Source organism: Rattus norvegicus, chromosome 17 (assembly GCF_036323735.1).
Source record: "Rattus norvegicus strain BN/NHsdMcwi chromosome 17, GRCr8, whole genome shotgun sequence".
Classification (NCBI taxonomy): domain Eukaryota; kingdom Metazoa; phylum Chordata; class Mammalia; order Rodentia; family Muridae; genus Rattus; species Rattus norvegicus.
Genome location: NC_086035.1, coordinates 7,257,652 through 7,278,586, shown reverse-complemented (window position 1 = coordinate 7,278,586; position 20,935 = coordinate 7,257,652). Strand labels below are relative to the sequence as shown.

General features: G+C 44.5%; 2 long non-coding RNA genes across 3 annotated transcripts in view; one reads left to right on the top strand and one right to left on the bottom strand.

Annotated features, from left to right (window-relative positions):
- Nucleotides 1-20,935, top strand: part of LOC120097750 (uncharacterized) — a 42,102-nt gene that overhangs the window by 3,704 nt on the left and 17,463 nt on the right. For both annotated transcript variants that reach the window (XR_005495443.2, XR_010059045.1), the window contains one exon: nt 17,914-17,982. This is a non-coding gene — a long non-coding RNA (uncharacterized LOC120097750). The remainder of the gene's footprint in view (nt 1-17,913; nt 17,983-20,935) is intronic.
- The window catches only part of LOC108348497 (uncharacterized), a 42,054-nt gene that overhangs the window by 9,309 nt on the left and 11,810 nt on the right, over nt 1-20,935 (bottom strand). The window contains exons 2-4 of the long non-coding RNA XR_010059039.1: nt 12,106-12,192; nt 11,707-11,848; nt 2,424-2,549 (exon numbers count right to left, since the gene is read on the bottom strand). This is a non-coding gene — a long non-coding RNA (uncharacterized LOC108348497). The remainder of the gene's footprint in view (nt 1-2,423; nt 2,550-11,706; nt 11,849-12,105; nt 12,193-20,935) is intronic.

Genomic DNA, 20,935 nt, shown 5'->3' with positions numbered 1-20,935 from the left:
AAAGTTTGTCTCAACACTAATGATAAATTCTAAATCACACCCCCCCCACCCACCCGTCTCTTCCTCTGATCCGGTTCCTTTGTCTCCTACTGTCTTACAGTTTTCATTAGGCAGTTTCTTCCTCCTTGTTCTCGTCCTTGTCCTTGTCCTTGTCCTCATCCTTGTTCCTCATCCTCCCACTCCTCCTTCCCCTCCTCCTCCTCCCCTTCCTCCTCCCCTCTCTTCCTCTTTCTCTCTGCATACAGTAAAGTGTCATTATTATGCAAACTGACCCCAAAACTCTGCCAGTCTGAAAGCCAGAAATCTCAGTTTGTCCTGAATTGGGTCCCTAAAGCCCTGGGGACCCCTCCAGCTGTTGAAGATGGCCACATGAAGTCCCCCCAGCATCCCTGAGGTTTACGTTGAGACCCAGGCACTGTGTTAGTGAGCTTCCCTGTTGGTCACTGGGACAGAGGACAGCCCTGTTTAATCCGGCTTCTGTTTTTCTCTGCATCCTTTTATTTCTGATCAGAGAGAGACCCACTGAATGGACACACACCCCAGCACCAGAAACAGGCATTTCCTGACCCAGCCATACTGTTCCTGGGTCATATGTAAAAGTACATCGATTTCAAAAAGTCATGAAACCTAATGCCCACATATCTTAAGCCAGTTGCTCACCTCCTAGATAGCAGTCTGGACACAATGGGAGACTAATCCCCAAGAGAGAGAGAGAGAGAGAGAGACAGAGACAGAGACAGAGACAGAGACAGAGAGATAGAGAGACAGAGAGAGACAGAAAGAGATTGAGACAGAGACACAGAGACACAGAGAAAGACAGAAACAGACAGAAAGAGGCAAAGCCAAGAGAAGCACAGAGACTGAGAGACACACACAGTGAGACACAGAGACAGAGACAGAGACAGAGACATACAGAGAAAGAGACAGGGAGACAAAGACATAGATAGAGAGAGAGAACAGTAAGTCTGTGTAACAACCATATTTACCTTTTGATCTTTTGTTTCTATGACTTTCTTGCATCTTAAAGAGACAGCAGAAACTTTCCACCGTTTTATACACTGAGCATGAATTCACCTACTTCCTTGGCATTGTGTCACGAGTGCCTATGGCAATTGTTTTGATATGTTTCTGGTTGTTTCTGTATACTGTATGTATCAAAAAATTGAAACAAACTATGGCCACTTCAATCTTTTAGTTCATTTTTTAATGTGCTAAAAATTATTCTTGTTGTGATTCTCATGCCCAATTAAAATGCACATACAGTTACAGATTTAAATATGGTGGCGGTGATGGTGATGTATTAGAAGACCAGATAAACACAGGTAGCCTTACAGATCTGAGCACTCTAAACATCTTAAAACATAGAAAAATGGTGGCTTTGAGTCAACTGTTCCATAAAACCTTAAAATGCTAATCATTTACATAAAACATTTGAATAATGCAATGCAGAGTTCACTAAGCCATGACATTTGTCCTTGTATAGATAGATTTTTTTTTTTTTGATTCTTTTTTTCGGAGCTGGGGACCGAACCCAGGGCCTTGCGCTTCCTAGGTAAGCGCTCTACCACTGAGCTAAATCCCCAGCCCCGTATAGATAGATTTTTAATACAGATTTCTTTAAAGACAAAATCTAAGTGATATACTAATTTTTTATATCATTTATTATAGTAACATAATTCACTATGATTTCTTTTTCAAAGTGTTATCACTATAAAGCTGTTATACGTGAGGTGTTCTGTTAATGCTGGACTACCCGTAAAGGAAGAGATGTGTGTGTTTACAAAAGATCTGTATACTATGGTTCCTCTTCAGGATGAGGATGACAGGAGTACAACCCCCAGAACAAATATACTTAATCAACGTGAACAGAAGGGAGGGAAATTAGACTTAGCTAATTGTCCTAAATCTTTACTAGGGACAGTTAACATAAGCTTTTAAATTTTAAAAACGATTGATTTTCCCTTTTAAGGCTAACACATGTATAGTCACACATTTCTGGCCAGTGGTCCTTTTCTCTGTTCTGGTTCTATGACATGGTCTCCACGGCTGGAGGTAAGAATTAGCTTCTTGAGGTAGGGATTGGCTTCACGCCGTGGTTGCTGGTACTCAAGTGCACTGTTTCCTACTGGGTAACCACCCTCCTCTGAATTACCAACTCTTGTGTCGAAGACTAAGAGGATGTCAGATGCTTTTAGATATGTTTTCTATGTATGTGAGGGTAGACAGCAATACAAACCTTTTATGAATTTAAAAGATATTTTTGACCACTGCTGCCTCCTTAAAAAGAAGCAAACGGCAAGCAAGTGATTTCAAGAGCCCTACCTTAGCTAGGTTTGTGTGACGACCCGGAACATTTGTTAGAAATTGTCGTTAGAACCTGCTTTAAGACTTCCGAAGACATCAGAGTTCACAGACAATCCTACCTTGTTACTTCACGTGGTAGCTGTGAGTGAGTGAGGGGATCACTCGTCTCTGTTTTCAGTCCTAAAAGCATTCAAGTCATAGATTCCAAACTTCCCTCTGCTCCAGATGCTTTATGAACATGGATGCTGTGGCCAAAAAACAAACAACCTTAAGGTGTGTCCTATAGTGAATAAGTATTTAAGAGGTAACTTAACCTTGGTAAAGTAAAGAAAACAAGAACTAATAATGTACTTACCTGCATTTATTACCATTACATGTCTAAGATATCATACATGTTTTCTGTGTTTTAGAAGTACAGACCTTTCTTCAGAGCTCTCATTTAACATTTTATTATAATTGCCTTTTAAACGTAATAATAATAATAATAATAATAATAATACAGTTAAGACTAAAGTATGTGGTAAAGAAGATTGTTTAAAAGTGGTTATAATGTCCATACATTGAGTATAATATAAAAGTTATAGTCTGATATAAAATTAATGGTTTTTTCTTTATAACAATATTTTCCTAAAGATTAATCTATTCCTAGTAACATTCATCAAATAGATAAATGTATAAAAAGTTAAAACAATATAAGCTTTGTTTTATTCTGTCACTAAATGGATATTTGAAGCCTGTGATTAGAGTTTTAGTTTCGTGTGTTTAGTCATCGTTTAGAGAGTTATGTATATTTAGGTCATTCTTACTAAACTACATGATTGTGAAACTCATTTCAATAGGAAAACATTTAAACCTATTCATAAAATTTGCCATATTAGAGAATTGAGTAACACGGGATCATAAAGAACTTACGTGTGATAACTAAAATTCAGAGTTAATTACAGAGTCTTCCTCGAGGGATAAAGAGAAGCAGATGACTTCATTAGCAAAAAAGGAAAAAAGATTCTCCTCTGGATCTCGATTTTTATTTAAAGACCGGACCGCATCCAGGTTCTCATTGCATAGCCCTGGACCATGCACACACAAGGCTGTGGACTCCCTCACACCACCTGAGAGCACATTCTGTGGGCTTTGACGGTGCTGGGAGCTGGTAGGCCCTCGTCTCCCACACAACACCGCAGATACTCAGGTACCGTGAGTAAGGAAGCACCGCCCACTATTCATGTTTTTAAAACACCTTTGTAATTATACTTTTAAAAATTGTATATAGTGTTTAATATTCCACCTGAAGTATTTCTAAATAACGAAACAACGCTAACCTTGGCTTTGTTAGTAAGTCCGTCCACTTAAACCTGAGGTTTTTGTCGTCGTTACTGGCTTATTCTGAACCCTGGCAGCATTTAAAACTAGTTTTTGTGTTCAAAAGATTCAAGTGTGTGTGTGTGTGTGTGTGTGTGTGTGTGTGTGTATGTGTGTGTGTAAACATACATACATATATATGCATATATATATTCTCATTATTAAACATACTTTGGATAAAACAAAAAGTTTTTAAATTAAATTTTAAGTCCCACTATTCTAACGAGAGATACCCAAAGATTTGAGTTGTTTTTCTTTTGTTTTTTTTTTAAGATTTATTTATTTATTCTATATAAGTACACTGTAGCTCTCTTCAGACACACCAGAAGAGGGCACCAGATCCCATTACAGATGGTTGTGAGCCACCATGTGGTTGCTGGGATTTGAACTCAGAACCTCCGGAAGAGCAGTCAGTGCTCTTAACCGCTGAGCCATCTCTCCAGCCCTTGAGTTGCTTTTCTTGTCTAAAACAAAATCATACAGAAGTCTTCAAGCTGTGACGACAATGACATTCGCATTGCTTTTACACCTTAAGTACTGGCGTTTCCTGATTAAATCAGCATCTTAGATATTCTATAGATACAATTAGCTGAGATTTAACAATGTAACAATGCCTGGGGTTTTGTTAAGGAAACACAGACACTTCTGCTGTGGCTCCTTCCAGAGTCCGGTTTCTCACCACTTAAATATGTCAGAGAGTTCACCAAATGTGGATGACAGTAAGAACAATGCCTGAGATAGAGCGGATCCAGTTAAAATTTGTACATCTTAGTTATTTCAAATGTATGCTTTCTGTGGGAACTTCAGTCCATTAGGCCAAACTGTTTCTGATTATTTTAATTTTAGGGTATAGTAGCCCCATTACATGGCTCCTGTAAATGTTGTGTCAGATACAGAGGACCCAGTCAGTGGGTGAGGGGGGTCACATCTGGGTCATGATGGTTAATAGTTTTGATACTATCCAGGAGTTTCTCTTTGTCTATTGTTATTCCCCTGTCCTGAGCTGTCCTGCCTGTTACTCAGCCTCTTATACACAAGATAAGCCTTCTACGAGGGACCTTATCCTATCTAATAAATATTTGGCCCCATGTGTGCACCACACCGTGGTAGGTCAGCAGGCGGGTCTATGAAGGAGAACAGGAAAGAAGCCGGGTTTGCAGAAACTGACGGACTGATGAGTGGCAGGGAAAGCCTGGGTGTTACAGGTCTAGAAGCTACTCATCTGACTTTGGAAGCTTTGGCGACTTAATAGCCACTCCCTGTCCACTTCTGCGTCAGAACTAACACCCTGGGGCTAACAGGTTAAAACCTACGAGCAAACAAACAACTTAGGAATCTATGAACTTAGCAGATCACTAGCACCCAGCTAGGAATGCTTTCAGGTGATAACTTGGGCCTACAGAGAAGCTTCCCTGGCTTGCTGTAACCGCCTCTCTGACGTACCAAGCAGTGTGTTTTAAATTTACCTTGACCTACCTTGACTTTCTTTGCTCTGTAAAACTATAAAACTTCATGATGGAACATGGAATTTGGGGTAACCTTGATCTTTGTTCGTGGGCCATGGTCACTCAAACTTGGCTCTAGAATAAACTGGTTTTTATTCCCTTCTTGGTAGGGGTTTTTGCATCCACAATAGGTACTTATTAACTGCTAAAGATTGACAGAGGCAGAGACAGACAGACAGAGAGAAAGAGAGAGAGAGAGAGAGAGAGAGACAGACAGACAGACAGACAGACAGACAGACAGACAGACTGAGGGGTCCATGGAGATGGTGTGTACTAGAAGACCTGAGTTCCAGTCTCAGGAAGCCACATTAAATATGGAACAAAACACAAAATGCACTGGGTCTGTAGAGTGTTGCTGAGCTGAGCGCTTGGCATTAGATAACCATTTTAAGTGTACTTATTTGTTTATATATGCCCGTATGTAACAATAATTTAAAATGAGGCTGTGAATTTGAGAGGGGTATATGAGGAGTTGGAGGGAGGAAATGAAGTAATGTAACTATATTTTACTCTAAAAACAAACAAACAAACCCAAGACAGCATGGTGGTGGTGGCAGGCACATTTTTTTTTTTTTTTTTTTTTTTTTTTTTTTTTTTTTTTTTTGGTTCTTTTTTTCGGAGCTGGGGACCGAACCCAGGGCCTTGCGCTTCCTAGGTAAGCGCTCTACCACTGTGCTAAATCCCCAGCCTCAAAAACTTTTTTATTTATTTATTTATTTTTTTTTTTGGTTCTTTTTTTCGGAGCTGGGGACCGAACCCAGGGCCTTGCGCTTCCTAGGTAAGCGCTCTACCACTGAGCTAAATCCCCAGCCCCAACAGGCACATGTTAAACCAGCAAAGGGGGCACGGGGATGCTCAGGCTGCGTGACCAGCTAGTTTAGCCTAATCGGCAAGTCCCAGGCCAGTGAGAGACTATGCCCCAAAACAACAGGAGCAAAGATCAACAAGATGGGTGCCATCTGAAGTTTTCCTCTGGTTCTGCATTTGCCCTCACATGTGTACATGTACCCCCACACATGTATTTGTATCCTCATATGCATTTATGTGCCCTCATGTGTACATGTACTGTTACATATATACATGTTCCCTCACATGTATACATGTACCTCACATGTGTATATGTACCATCATATGTGTACATGAGCCCTCATGTATGTACATATACTTCACATGTGTACATGTACCTCACATATATATATTCTCACATGTGTACATGCACCTCACATGTACCCTCACATGTGTACATGTACCCTCACATGTATCCTCATATGTGCATATACATAGAGGAACTGCTTGAGAGGTCAAGCCTTAGTACATGAGGTATGCCTTAGTACAAAGGTGCTACATAGACTAGCCTCCAAGAGGTTCCGTGTTCAGATCCTCACTTACCTGTTCTGTTTTGCTACACAAATTACCGTATTGCATACACTGATGTGTGCTTTGTCCTTTTCTTCTGCTTGAAGATATCAAATACCTCCACAGGTAGTGACTAAGTAACAAATTCCAGAATGACCCGCTCAGTCTCCAAGAATGGTAAACAGAGGAGCCCAGGAGGACGTGATTTATTCAGCCAAGGTCAGGGAGAAGCAGAGACAGGGCCAGCAATGAGATGCATCAGGTCTGTGGTCCAATCCCGACCCAAAGATCAGTCTTACCTCATCCGGGAAGGGCAGTGCCTGCCTGGTTTACTTTCTCAGTGTCAATGTCAAGATTTGGGGCTCTGAAAAGTACCCAGTAATGAAAAGGAGGGTAGGTCATGGGGATTCTAACAAGGAGGGTCAGGATGAAGCTGACAAGATTATCCATAAGGCACCCTGGTTCTGTTTGGAAAGTTAAAGATGTAAAATAATTATTGACCAGATTATTGGCAGGTAATCCATCCCTATCATTCGGAGCACCAGAAGGCTGAGCCTGTGTAAATAAATAGGCTCAGGGGAGGTGCCCGCCCAACCCAGTGGCATCAGTACCTGCACGTAGGTGTAGGTCTGCCTTGGCTTATTAATTACACCCTCTCTCGATTCCTGACGGTTGTCCGCTGCGAACACACAGTCTTCTTCCTTCCTTCAGGTTACACAAAATTCGCATACTGCAGTGACAGTCTGCATCTTGCTCTGCCTGTTTCTTTCCTTTTCAACTTAAAATTTATCTCGGAGAACTCAAATGTCAAAACCAAGACCTTCACTTAGCTGCAAAGTACTCTTGAATTCTGCATCATAATTTAATTAAATGACCTCGTATTGATGGGCGTTTGGGTTATTTCTAACCCATTGTTCTTAGGGGAAATGTCCTTCTGGGACTAACACTGTGTATACCACAGGGGCTTACACACATCTTCCTGGCACATTGCCGATTGTCCTCCTCGGGGTTGTATCAATTTATATGCAGGTCTGGCGTGCCACTGCAGGATCCCTCCCAGCCCCCACAGAGACAGGAGAGAGGCATGATTTGTTCCTGTCTCTAGGACTGAAGCTGACACAGATCTGGCTTCCAGGAGGAGACCTGGCTCCCTGAGAGACATCTGGGACCAGACCGCCCCCAAATTCAAGGTCTCCACATAGATTAGCTCATTCCAACCTAGCATATTCTTGAATGGCGGGCATTGCTATATCATGGTGTGTTTACCAGAGCAGGTAAACTGAGGTAAGCTGAGGTTAGGAGGGAATGGTTTTCCCATGAACTGTGTGTGTGTGTATCTGTGTGTGTGTGTATGTGTGTGTAGCTGTGTGTGCGCGTGCATGTGTTTCTGTGTGTGTGTGCCTGTGTGTGTAGCTGTGTGTGCGTGTCTGTGTGTATGTGTGTGTATATGTGTGTGTGTCTGTGTGTGTGTCTGTGTGTGTATATGTGTGTTTGTGTCTGTGTCTGGTATGTGCGAATGTGTGTGTGTCTGTGTGTGTGTGTGTATGTAGCTATGTGCATGTGTCTGTGTGGGTGTATATGTGTGTATGTGTCTATGTGTGTATATATGTGTGTTTGTGTCTGGTATGTGCAAATGTGTGTGTGTCTGTGTGTATCTCTGTGTGTGTGGGCCTGTGTCTGTGTGTGTGCCTGTGTGTAGTTGTGCAGCTGTGTGTGTGTGTATGCGTGTGTGTGTCTGTGTGTGTGTATATGTGTGTTTGTGTCTGTGTCTCATATGTGTGAATGTGTGTGTGTGTGTGTCTGTGTCTGGTATGTGCGAATGTGTCTGTGTATGTGTGTGTGTGTGTGTGTCTGTGTATATGTGTGAATGTGTGTGTGTGTCTGTGTCTGGTATATGAGAATGTGTCTGTGTCTGTCTGTGTATGTGTCTGTCTGTGTATGTGTATGTGTGAATGTGTATGTCTGTGTGTGTGTATGTGTGAATGTGTGTGTGTGTGTGTGTGTGTGTGTCTGTGTCTGGTATGTGAGAATGTGTCTGTGTCTATCTGTCTGTGTATGTGTCTCTCTGTGTATGTGTATGTGTGAATGTGTATGTCTGTGTGTGTGTATGTGTGAATGTGTGTGTGTGTGTGTGTGTGTGTGTGTGTGTGTAGAGTTTGAGTTTGGTCATATGTGCACTATTCTTTTCTCAGGTGATTTATGATCTCTCCCGTGGCTTAGCTGTCTTCCGGTTCATGTCTGTTCTGAGAGACATATTGGTATCTAATGTGTCTCTGACTTGTTGCTTTTCCCTACAGACATATGAGATGAGCAATACCATGCTCAGGCTGCCTCCCCTTTCTGCCGGGTTCTTGGTAAAAAGCCACCATGTTTGCTCTAGATTATAAATATCGATCTGTTTTCTCTCTCACCTCCATATCAATATGAACATTGGAGCAATGGGCTACATAACACTGGCAAGTAAAGCAATCTGGGGAAAAGTTTATTATTCCATTGATTATATATGAAGGATTAACCCGACATAATTGTAGGAAGATAAATATTGGGTTTGGGCTGCGCCCTGCATATCATGTAAAGCAGTGTCGAGCTGTAGCTTCACTTGGTGATTCTGCCTCACAGGAAGCTTTTGGCTTCTTTCGAGTGCAGGCTGAGTCTGTGTCTTGTGCACACAGCACCTCCCGCCCAGTGCCACTCAGGAGACTCATAAACTGGGGATTCAGCTCTAACCGTGACCCCACGCCTTGGCTCTACAGCCAGGTACCCAGGAGGTACTCTCAACAGGGTTTGTTATCTACTGTTACCCCCGCCAATACCACCTCGGATCCTTTGCCTCTCTGTCCCTCTGCCTCTGCCTCCAGTAAGGCCTCAGAATCCTTGCCTCTCTGTCCTTCTGCCTCCAATATGGTCTCTTTGAGCTCTGAGGCTTCTCGAACCATTTGGTAGCTGTCTTGGTTACTTTATTTTGGTCTGAAGAGACACCATGACTAAGGCAACTTATAAAAGAGAGCACCTAATTGTGTGTGTGTGTTGGGGGGAGGGTTGTTTATAATTTTAGAGTCCATGGCCATTATGATGGGAAGCATGTTAGGCAGCAGGCAGCAGGCAGCAGGCAGCAGGCAGCAGGCAGCAGGCAGCAGGCAGCAGGCAGCAGGCAGCAGGCAGCAGGCAGCAGGCAGCAGGCAGCAGGCAGCAGGCAGCAGGCAGCAGGCAGCAGGCAGGCATGGTGATGGAGCAGTAGCTGGGAGCTCACATCTTATTTGCAAGATAGAGGCAGGGAGAGCTAACTAGAGTGGTGTGGGCTTTTGAAACCTCAACACCCACACCCAGTAACACACCCCCTCCAACAAGGCCACACCTCCTAATGCTGACTGAACAGTTCCACTAACTGGGAACCAGGCGTTCTAACATATAAACCTATGGGCCCTCCCCATTCAAATCACCACACTAACACACAGATAGAGGTACTGTTTCTGTGTGACATATGATGTATCATCTGGAGATTTTAATAGTTCAGATGTCAATAAAAGATCCCGTATTGGCCCGTGGTCACCTATCAAAGGAATAGCTGGCAAACTAAGGCCAAGGGAACAGACATAGTTTGTGATTTTATTGTTACCCAGTGAAGTCTGGCATAGGAAGAATGCACACGTGTTCTTCTGTATTTCTGACATGGAATGCTCACGACAGTGAACAGCGTTAAAAAACAGTTCATTTTAATGATTTACTAAATACACCTAGACCTTTTAAAATCTCCCAAGGAAGATTATTTTCCCCAAATACAAGCATTCCACTGAAAAGGCTGGAGCACCCAAGACAGAATATTCCAGATACAGAGCAGCTACGTCTGAACTGCACTTCCCAGTCTGCCGTGGAATGCTGCCCACCCTGCCAGAATAACTGGGAGCAGGATAGCAGCAGCCGCCTGTCCGGGAAGCTGCAGCATGGCTGTGAAATGACGTGCACTTGTATCTCTCTACGTCATCCAAAGGCCCAGCTGCCCTTGGTCCTATGCTTGCATCTGGCCATTTGACCTTTCCTGCCATAGTCAGAATCTCTCTGATTCACAGCCTGCTCCTGCCTCTCCTGGCTGGCCACCTTCATACCTCCTGTCCTGAACCTGATGTGAGCTTTGGGGAAGCTCATTCCCCAAGAAACCAGAATAAGCCCATCCAACCTTCTCAGAGAAGAGCTAGAGATGTCCTGACACTAAGTACTGGGTCAAGACTGCACCTCACCAAAAATCACCCAGGCAACCAAAATCACTAGGAAATGGCCATGGAAAGGTTGAGGCAAACATATCTGCCAGGGGTGGAGAATGTAAGGGACTACGGCCAGGCACTGCCAGGTACCTCACCCTGAGCACTTCCCTCCCTTCCTTCAGCACGGTTGTCTCCTTCCTGGGTAGAAGGCCCTCAGGCAGGGCTCAGAGGAAAGGGAGACAGAGTCAGTGTGCCTTGTTTTCTACCCTCTGCAAGTAAGTACCCTGAGCAACCTCCTTCACTTTAATGGTCTCTCCGCTTGACCTGCACATTGGAAATTAAAACAAACAAAAACAAACAACCACTAATTCTTGGGTCCCACTGGATGTGCGTGACCTAAAGTACCAGTACCTCGTACCCACAGTTCAGTTCCCTGGGAGGTACAGCTATGCTCAGAGATGCATCATCTACAACAAGAAGAAATTCTGAGTGAAAGGAAAGCTATGCATGCCAGGAATGGTATTTTACCCTTAAAAGGAAAAAGAAAAAATCTGGATACACACCACAACATGGGTGAGCCTGGAGGACAGTTAACGCTGTGTCAGATACCCAATGAGGCTCAAGACTAGCCACACAAAGATAGATGACAGCCCGAGGTCTCATCCACAAACTGTTAAAAGCAGCACAGGAAACAACAGGACATTCTACATGGCCGTCTATCTCCAGGTTTCTCATAATCCTCAGGTCTATATTTTCCCCTATGATTATATAATCCATATTGAAATGACTAAAGCGCAGGGGTATAAACTGTAACGGCTCCCACCAAGTAATTCTGACGTCATGAATGGTGGACGGCATTGGATATATGTGATCGTATTCAAATCTTGGGGAATCTGGCTCCAGAAAGCTTTCCCAGCCTTGCTGGCTCCCACCCCTGCCCTCCGCTGGGGTATTTTACCCTTTCCATAATACCCTGCACTCACCTCACACTTTGGTTCAAGACTTCCTTTCTCTGCTCCGTTTTCGCCCGTTGCAACCCCCTCAACATCAAGGATAGTGCTCACGTGGATGTTTTCTGTAGAACTTCCCTGAGTCCGTTCCGTATTCCATCTCCTGTCTCCTGGTCTAGCACAGTCATAACATTAAGCTGTGAGAATTAGGTCAGCCTATTCCAAGGCGAGCATATCTCGCCCCTGTCATTCCCAGGACATGGGCTCTAGCTTGGAATTGATGTTCTCTGAGAGGGCAAGGAATTTCCCGAGCTCCTAGTCTGATGCTTGGCTCTGAGTGAGTGTTCAGAATTTATTAGAGTAAATTGGATTTAGCTTTGCAGCCCAGACCTTACCTTTAAGATCTACATAAACATTTCCCAACAAAGGTACCTCTCCTTTCTCCATTGATTGCTCAGGTCAGCATGGCAGACATCACCTTTCATAACAACACCTCTTATAAACAACCAGTAATCACGTCTGCAAAACAAATTACAAAGACTCTTTTTCTCTTTGTCTTTAGTGTGACCCACCACCAGGCCCCTCCATCTCCCTCTGCTGTCTGAAACAGTATCACCCGCACTTAGCTCTTTCTGTGTCTTTTCTTCCTGCAACTTTGTAACATATTGAGCCATCCCAGTATTCATACCCTTTCATGGATATCCCGTCATGCTTGGCACCGAAGAAGATCTGGAAGGCTCTGTAGGGCCCAGAAATGTGCACATCCTACTACTCCGGGCTGGTCCCATCTCCTGACGTTAACCCCATCACTACTCTTTATTTTCATCCTGTCTCTTTCCTCTCTCAGAAAATTTGCCCATAATGATCAGTACGAGGAATGCTGTTTCCCAATCTTTTTTTTTTTTTTTTTTTTTCCGGAGCTGGGGACCAAACCCAGGGCCTTGCGCTTGCTAGGCAAGCACTCTACCACTGAGCTAAATCCCCAACCCCTCCCAATCTTTTATTGTTAGCTACTTGCTAATCTCCTGTCAGGGTTTTGAGTAAATGTAGGGAGACCTGTCTTGACCTGGGTGCTGTAGATCCCTTTGCACCCATGATCATTGCTTCTTAGCTCTGTGCCATTTAAGACGCATTAAAGACAGAGCCTCAGAGGCACGGAAATGGACTTACGTAACATCGAGGAAGGAAGCTCTGTGCTTCCCCTTGGGTTAATCTGACTACCAGGGAGCCCAAGTTTGGATTCACACTTCTGTCCCTGTGTCGTCTTCTGTCTGTGATTTGTGATTTTTATATGTCACCTGTCTCGTGTGTATTTGACCTGTCTTTGTGGCTGTGTCTTGATACAGTCCCTCAAAAGAGCTTTGCTCTGTACTTAACTCATCAGCACAGAAAGCATCACACAGGAGAGGAAATGAGGGACACTTTCAGAAATCTTTGTAAGTGTTTTACAGGGGGTTAAGTCACCAGCCCCAAAACATTCACTGCTTCAAACACACAATTATCAAGCAATGTTGTTACATCGTTTCCAAAATGCATAGTGGACATTGGTTGTACAGGTCCCGTTGGACCTGCTAATTGTTTTCAGGACTACCACAACACATGTTCCTACATGCATACATGTCTTTAGTTCATGAATTTGTGAACATAGAGGAGTATACAATGTAAGATTACAGCTATGAGTTGGTTTAGGAATCAAAAGCTGATTTCCTGGGAACCCAGAGCAGTAGGAATCGTTGTTGCATTGTTCTCTTACAAGCAAGTCAAACAGACAGGCTGAGTGGGCAGCAGAGTACCAGGCTCCTAGGTTTAAGGGCTGGAGGCAGGGGTGCCTAAGTGGCTAAGAACATGGCCTACTCTTGCTAAGGATGTAGGTTTGGTTCCCAGCACCCACATCATGGGCTCATAACCACCTATAACTCCAGTTCCATGGGCACCAGGCATGCATATGGTACATGTATACATGTATGGTCAAAAACACTCATCTACAGAATTTCTCTTTTAACTTGGCCCAAGTAAACCATCTATATACAAAACTGGAGGGGGGGGGCTAGCTCAAGATGGGAGGCTTTTTAAGTGGCCCCTTATCACCATCATATTGAAAATATAAATAAAAAATAAACTCCAGCGCTCCAGCTCTTCCTGGATTAGCCTTGGACATGGTTGGAACAAGATTGTGTGCCCCCACCCTCGTACCCTCACCTCCAGGCTTCTGACCTAGGCCTGAGGTTGGGAAGACCCTTTCTCTGCCTCTCCAAACACATTAACAAGGACAAAAGAGGGAGAGGAACATTGCCTTCTTGCAATGAAGGCTGCATTTTCAATGAAGCTCCTTAGGCGTTTAAACAATCACATTTATTCTACATGCAACAGCAGTTTCATTATATATAGTGAAATCCGTCTAAATGTTAATGTCACATTGGCCCAAGGAACCTCTCATTTGGAAGGAAGAAGCCAAGATGTGGCTTCTCGTTAGCAAAAAATATCTATTGAGTCCAGTCCTCAGTTTCAACGTGTCTTGGGGAATTTTTTTTTTTTTTTGTAGTTGTTAGGAACGTACACCATAGTCAGAAAGCTGAGTTCAAACCCTAGCTTCCTAACAGCAATGTGCAGAGGGCCATTGGTTCTCAAGGTGCCTGTTCACTGTGGCTTTTTGTTTACTATGATTTTGGAGACCAGGTCCTACTATGTAGCCCAGGCTAAGCCTTGAATTCACACCCCCACTAGGTTTATGGGGTTGCAGGCCTGTCCCACTGTGCCCACCTCTTTCAGGGCTCTAGAGTGAATGCAGAATAACTCGGTATATAACGATTGTACTGTATACAGGCTACAGAGTCCACATCTGAAATGGTTCCTACCGGAGCTGTTTAGACATCCAATGTCGGAGACCTTTAAATGTTATCAGTCATAAGTCTAAACACAAAATTCAGTCTTATTTCTTATATTTCCTATACACATAGCCTGAAAGTAACCATCTGTGATACTTCTGGTGTCTTCACATGATGACAGGAATTTAACGGGTATCCCTTTAGCGAACAGGAGCCCGTCATGCAAAGTCGGACGCAGAACTTCCCAGCCTCCCTATGTGCGTACTCAAAGAGCTAATATTTGGATCATCTCAGATTTGAGGTTTCTGGATTAGAGGTGTTCAACCTGGAATAGATTTTCTGTAGTTATAAGTTATAGGTTTCCATGTGTGTGTGCGTGTGTGTGCGTGTGTGTGTGTGTGTGTGTGTGTGTGTGTGTGAAGTATAAGCCAGAAATCAACAGATGGTATTAGTATGCTGTACACACTATTGATTTGTATTGATTATGAATTTTTTATAGGCTAGATCCACAGTGGTGTTTGACGGTGGGACAAGCTGGCTTGGTTGGTAAATGGTTATCCATCCACTCAGTAACTGGTGCTTGGTCCCTCTTCTGTTTCAGGCAATGTTAGCAAACACAGGATATCTTAGGGAATACAACGGACACTGCTTTGCCCTTCTAGATTGCATAGGCCGGGGGAAGGAGGAGAAAGTCGTCGATTAATGTGCAGTTGTGAGGTGCGGGAGGGGCTGCAGAGTACACACCGCTCTGTGTGAAGAAATCTGGGGGTGAGCGGTGCCAATGAGGCTGTCAGGAAATGGTAAAGAAGTCCGTGCCTGCCCCGGGGGCCATGGGGAAGTGGGAAGGAAGTCCGCGGCTGCAGGCTGTAGTTCCTAGCTTACTCTGTTCCAGGCCCACACCACAGTGTCCTTCGAGCCTTTGCCAAGTGCTACTGACCCCATGGTTCTTTCACATTCCCAATAGGTCTTTTAGAGCTGGCCTGAGAGATGCTCTCATCTCAGGAAAGAAAAGGAAAGAAAAACGTTAGGTGGAAAAAGAAATTATTTGATAAGAGACTAGCAAACAAAACTCAGCAGCATTTGAAAGAAATGATCCCCCTCCACCAGACTCCCAAAGTGGGTTTTCACAAATAGATTTGCCAGTGCGATTTATCCTATCAGGAGGTCAGAGAAGGGCGGTGTCCTTATCCCCCACGAGTAGCAAAAGCATCATGTTTTATTCAGATTCTGAGTACCGCTTTTACAAAAGTGATTCTTTACTGCGGTTATCTTGCCTGAAGCCAAAGAGCCTTTGACTACCAAATGTGCTGATTAAAATAACCAAATACTGAGGGTTACATTGTTTAAAAAAAAAAATCACTTCATAGATGGAGTTCACACCCTGGTCATTTCTATTCAGTTACTTCAGGATCTGTTATCACGCATCAGCCTCAAACCAACATCAGCCCCATTTCAGCCGAGTCCCTGCCACACGTTCAGGCCCAATTTGGCGCCAAAAAGCCCAGGGAGTAACCAAGGCTCTCCAGCTGCTCGCTACTAAGATCGTATAACTGACAGACAACCTCCATTTCTAAAACTAACTGCTTTTCCTCGGAAATTAAATTTGCTGCTGGTGTACCTCACCGAAAATCATGAGCCCTTTACATAGAAAATGCTCTAATTAGGTAAAAATAAAAGGCACCAAACTTCCAGCACTAAATGAGATCTATTTATTCTGTGCATGTGGTTTACTCTTTAATAATTTGAAATATAACCACTTCTTCCCTCCCGGGACGGTGCTGCCTGTGTGCTTGTGACTGCATTTATATCTATCTGCTTCCTAATGTTATTTATGACTATGGCAAAGTACGAGGTGAGGGAACAGGCAAGCACTTTGTTCTTTGCCTGCTACCCCTGCAGAGCTCCCCAGGCCTAGCGGTTTGGACCAAAAGCTGAAGCCCCAGCACTCAGTGTGTGCATGGATGGAGCCAGTCTTTGGATGTAATTAAAGACAAATAAAACCATAAGAGGAGGGTCCCGATCCTCCACCCTTGGTGGCCCAGTAAGATGCTGGTGACGGTCTATCACCTGCCCGCACCTCTCCCTTGTGCTCCGGGTCTCTCTCCCTCTCCATCTCTTCTTTACCGAGGCACTAAGGAAAGGGCCTGTAAACCCAGCCAGAAGTGGGTTCTCTGCAGGCAGGGAGTAGACCTTCGTCAAAACTCAGCTACAGCAGGTCTCTCATCTCAGATGTCTGGGTTTCAGACTCCTCAGAAAACCAATTTCCGCTATTTAAGTCGCCCACTCCAGTCTAACCCACCGAGACAGGAGCGGCAGCGGAAGCTAGGAGTGTAGGCTTCCTCTCTTCTTCACCAGAGAAGCATCCTTTCCCCGCACTGAGTGCCCAACCCAGTGGGCCAGACGGTTCAAACTGAGTTCTGGACTCTGGTTCTGCACGTGCGACGGAACTAAATTTCCCTCTCCATCCTCCCGGCTTGCTTTGGCTCTGTAGACAAGACTTCCCCACAAGGGTTCCTGTCTCAGGGCTCCCTGAGGACCCGTAGGAGTTTTCCACCCTTGGGTTAGAGTCCATGGGTCCAGGGAGAGAAGTTCCCTGATAGGCAAGGCAATGAGTTGGTCCACATTATAAGATGCTGAGAGGAAGGTGCCCGCTGAGAGGAAAGTGCCCGGATGAGAGACTGCTGATTGGCCAACTTTTATTCAGTTTCTGTGGAGAGAAATAGGGGAGCCGTTTTCAAAGCAGAAGGAAACAGTGCTTGCAGTTCTGTGAATTTCCAGGATGCATTGCCCCTAAGTGTGTCGAGTAGGTGAGAACCGTAGTAGAGTTAGAATCTCAAGTTTATGTCCCGAACATCTGTTAGATGTGTTTGTATTTTATCTAAGTCCAACCTCCCAATAGTTGCTCTGACAGGTAAATGCTGGTGGAGAAAGCTTTCTGCAACCGAACGGAAAGGGCATTCCAGTGCATGAGCAAAGGTTTGCATGGGTTTGGACAGGGAGGGTGGCTACCGGGACACCAAGATGGATTACTGGGAAATACGGAGTTCATCAGAAAGCTTTTGGTGCCATGGAAAGACAGACAGAGGGACAACAGCATGACAGGGCTTGAAGAAGAACCACAGCCCAGGAATCAGGGGTGACAGTCTCTTTTTAAAGCTGAGGACTTCCACAACAAAGCCTGCAGCCAGGCTCTCTGGTTCATCAAGAAAGGGGCTGGGGTGCCTATGTGGTACGCCCAGGTGAGACGTCCAACACCAGCAATGCTTGGTGTTGGGAGTGGGGGAGGGGTTCGGGTGACTTGTTCAAACAGAGGAGACATGCTTCGGGATCTGAGGAAATGTGTAGAAAAAGTTCGGTAAAATACAAACTACTAAAATTGCCATTCGTTTACTTGATCTCCTTTTGATCCCCACAGGGTTACGAGAAGACCAGGATATCCCACCATGGTATCAGGCCTGAGGGATGGAGAGAGAAATTCCATGTGGTAAGAGCTCAGGGAAGTCTCATTTAGCGGACACGGGAATAAAATGTTGCAAACAAGTATGTCCTTCGCTCACTCCAGTGCTTAGAACAATTGGGGGGGGGGGGGAGGATTAAGCCTGCACAGGACATGAGCACTTCTCCAGAGCAGGAAGAAAAACCAAGGGATTCAATCCAAGGCATCATCGAAACTATGTCTATTAAAGGGCACCTGAGTGTATCTTTAAAAGAGAGGTAACAATACAATAGACCTCGGGGTGTTTTAGGATGAGCTTGTACCCCAAGCATCAACATGCGGAAGACGCTATCCTGAGGTAGTGACTCTGACTGAGGTTCCCCAAAAGTTGATACCGTACCGCCGGGCAACAACTTTATAAAGCCTCTCTCCTACAGAATAAATCTCACTTTTAATAAAAATGTATCTTTAAGATATACACCACGATTACCCCGGAAATAGATTGGACTGTCTATTCTATTGATATATACACAATCTCAGAAATTTGTCTCCAGTGCCCGGTTTACTGCACACCAACCAAATTTAGAGCCCCATAAAAATACTTTATAGCACTCAGGCAGCAGCGCGCCGACGTCTCACGCGGGCGCACCGGAGGCGCGGTCGGGGGCTGTCGTTCATCCTTGACACGCCAGTGTTTTTCACGAATAGTGGCTGCCTTAAGAAAGTGTCGCCGAGTAAAAGCGTTTTATTTGGTTCTTTGATGATATGTCAATAGACATTAAAGTAAAAACGCCCTTGCGTGAAGGTGCTATTGCCCACTTCAGAGTGTTTTCACGGGGAGTGGGAGGCTCTCCGGAGAGCCATTGGCAACGGGAGGAGGCAGAGGAGGAGAGGATAGTCTCTCGGAGGGAGGGATGGCTTTCTATACGGCCCACTTCACCTTTATTGGGAAGGAGGGTGCATAACAGAATTTATGAGGCATATCCTGGCAGGTTCAGAGGAGGACGGCCCTATGGGTGTGTCTTGTCCATTGGTCGGCAGAGAGGGGCCAACAAGTATGCTTCCTTGTCTCCACAACCAACACTATACAAGTTGCCCTTTGCTTCAAACAAATTTAGTCTGTGATATCCTCATCTGCCCTGTGTCATGGGAAGGATGATACACAGACGCCAAGGAGATGTGTCACCTGTATTGTGTAATGGTCTTACACGCCAAGGCTTAATACGCCACTGCACGTGTGTGTGTGTGTGTGTGTGTGTGTGTGTGCGCACATACCTGCATATTTATAACAACATGCAGAAAATAACTAAATTGCAAAGAAACGAGGTTGATTTGGGCTCACAGCTCTGAGGGTTTTAGCCAGTGGTCGACTGGTCTATTGCCTCAGGCAATAAGTCATGGCGGGAGGGTGTAGCTCACCAACGTTGATCCCATCACTATTCAGGAAGCAAAAGGAGAAAGGGGGAAAGGGCTGCCAGGGTTCCCACGAGCCCCTTGAGGGAGTCACCCCTGTCAAAAACCCAATACTAGAGCCAGGTATTGCCCTGCATCCAGTAACACCAGCATGTGGGAGGCTGAGATAGGACAGCATTCAAGGCAAGCCTGGGCTATAAAGTGAGATCTTGTCCCAATCAAAGGAGCACTAATGTCCCTCTGGGACTTTCCTTCTTGAAGGCTTCATTTTCCCAGGGATACTTACCTAAATGCAAAAGGACATTAGGAATAAACTCTCACCCCATAAGTTAGATCGCCCTGTCCAGCTGTGCTGCTTAGAGCTTATCATCTGTGTGGAGGGTTTTGACTTTTAGTATTATTAAAGATAAAAAAGGTATTTCCTATTTCCCTTCCCGGCTTCCATCTACTCTATGGCAGTCATTGCTTGGTATAAAACTTGTTTTATTGTTTGTTTATGGTTTGCCTTTTTCCATGGCAGTGTAAACCTTATGCAAGTCAGCATTTGTGTGTATGCACGTGTGTGTATATATGTGTGCGTATGTGGGTTTATTCACGTGTAGACACACATACATATGGGGGCCAGAGAACAAACTAAGATGTTATCCCTCAGGCACTATCCACCTAGATTTAAGACAAAAAAGCAAAAGCAATGGGTTCTGGCAATTCAGGTCCTAATTCTGACGAGATAAGTACTTTACTAACTCTGCTATATCTGTAACCGGCCCTACTTTATCTTCTTACTTGTTTCCTGCTGCACTGTTCTCACAGTCTGGCGTGCCCCTCGCTCAAAACTCACCAAATAAAACATTCTCAGACAAAGTTAAAAGCTCGTGTTTGAAAAAGTCCTGGTTGTGACCTTTACCTCCTATAACTAATGTAACACTGTAGGCAGTACTATTTATTTATTATTCCCACATTTTAGTTAGGAAAATAAGTAAATGAGTGCATTCTTTTCCATATTAGAAGGTAAAACACTACCCAGGCACGGATCATGGTCTATAAATACTATTTTCAATTAAGATGGTTTTCTTAAAAAAAAAAAAAGGCTTTCTAGAAGAATGGCAGATTCCACAATTGTAACATGGAGAAGCGGAGGCAGGAGAGTATCAAGTGTGGAGTGAGGGAGAGGAGGGAAGGAAACAGAAGATGGGGGAGGAGGAAGAAAGAGAGGAAAGGACAGAGGTCACAGGCCGGCACAAGAGTCTCATGGCCTGCGGGTCTATTTAATGGCGTGGAAAAGGGAGGCTCTCCTGAGCCCCTTCCTGGAACACAGGGTTGCGTGGAGATTTCTCACGTGTCAACGTCTCCTGGATCCATAGGCGAAGCTGAACGTTGTCATTAAAGAGACAGGAATGTTTAAGGAAACAACACAACAAGAACAACAACAACAGCAGCAGTAACCAAGTGAACCCATAGGTGACCTGGTATCGACCTCCAGACATAAGGGAAACTTCTGGGAAGACGCAATGGAAGAACAGTGCAGTCTGGGGGCTGACTCGGGGGTCCCGGATATCAGGTCGGCTTTATGCTCTCACGGGTGTAGTCC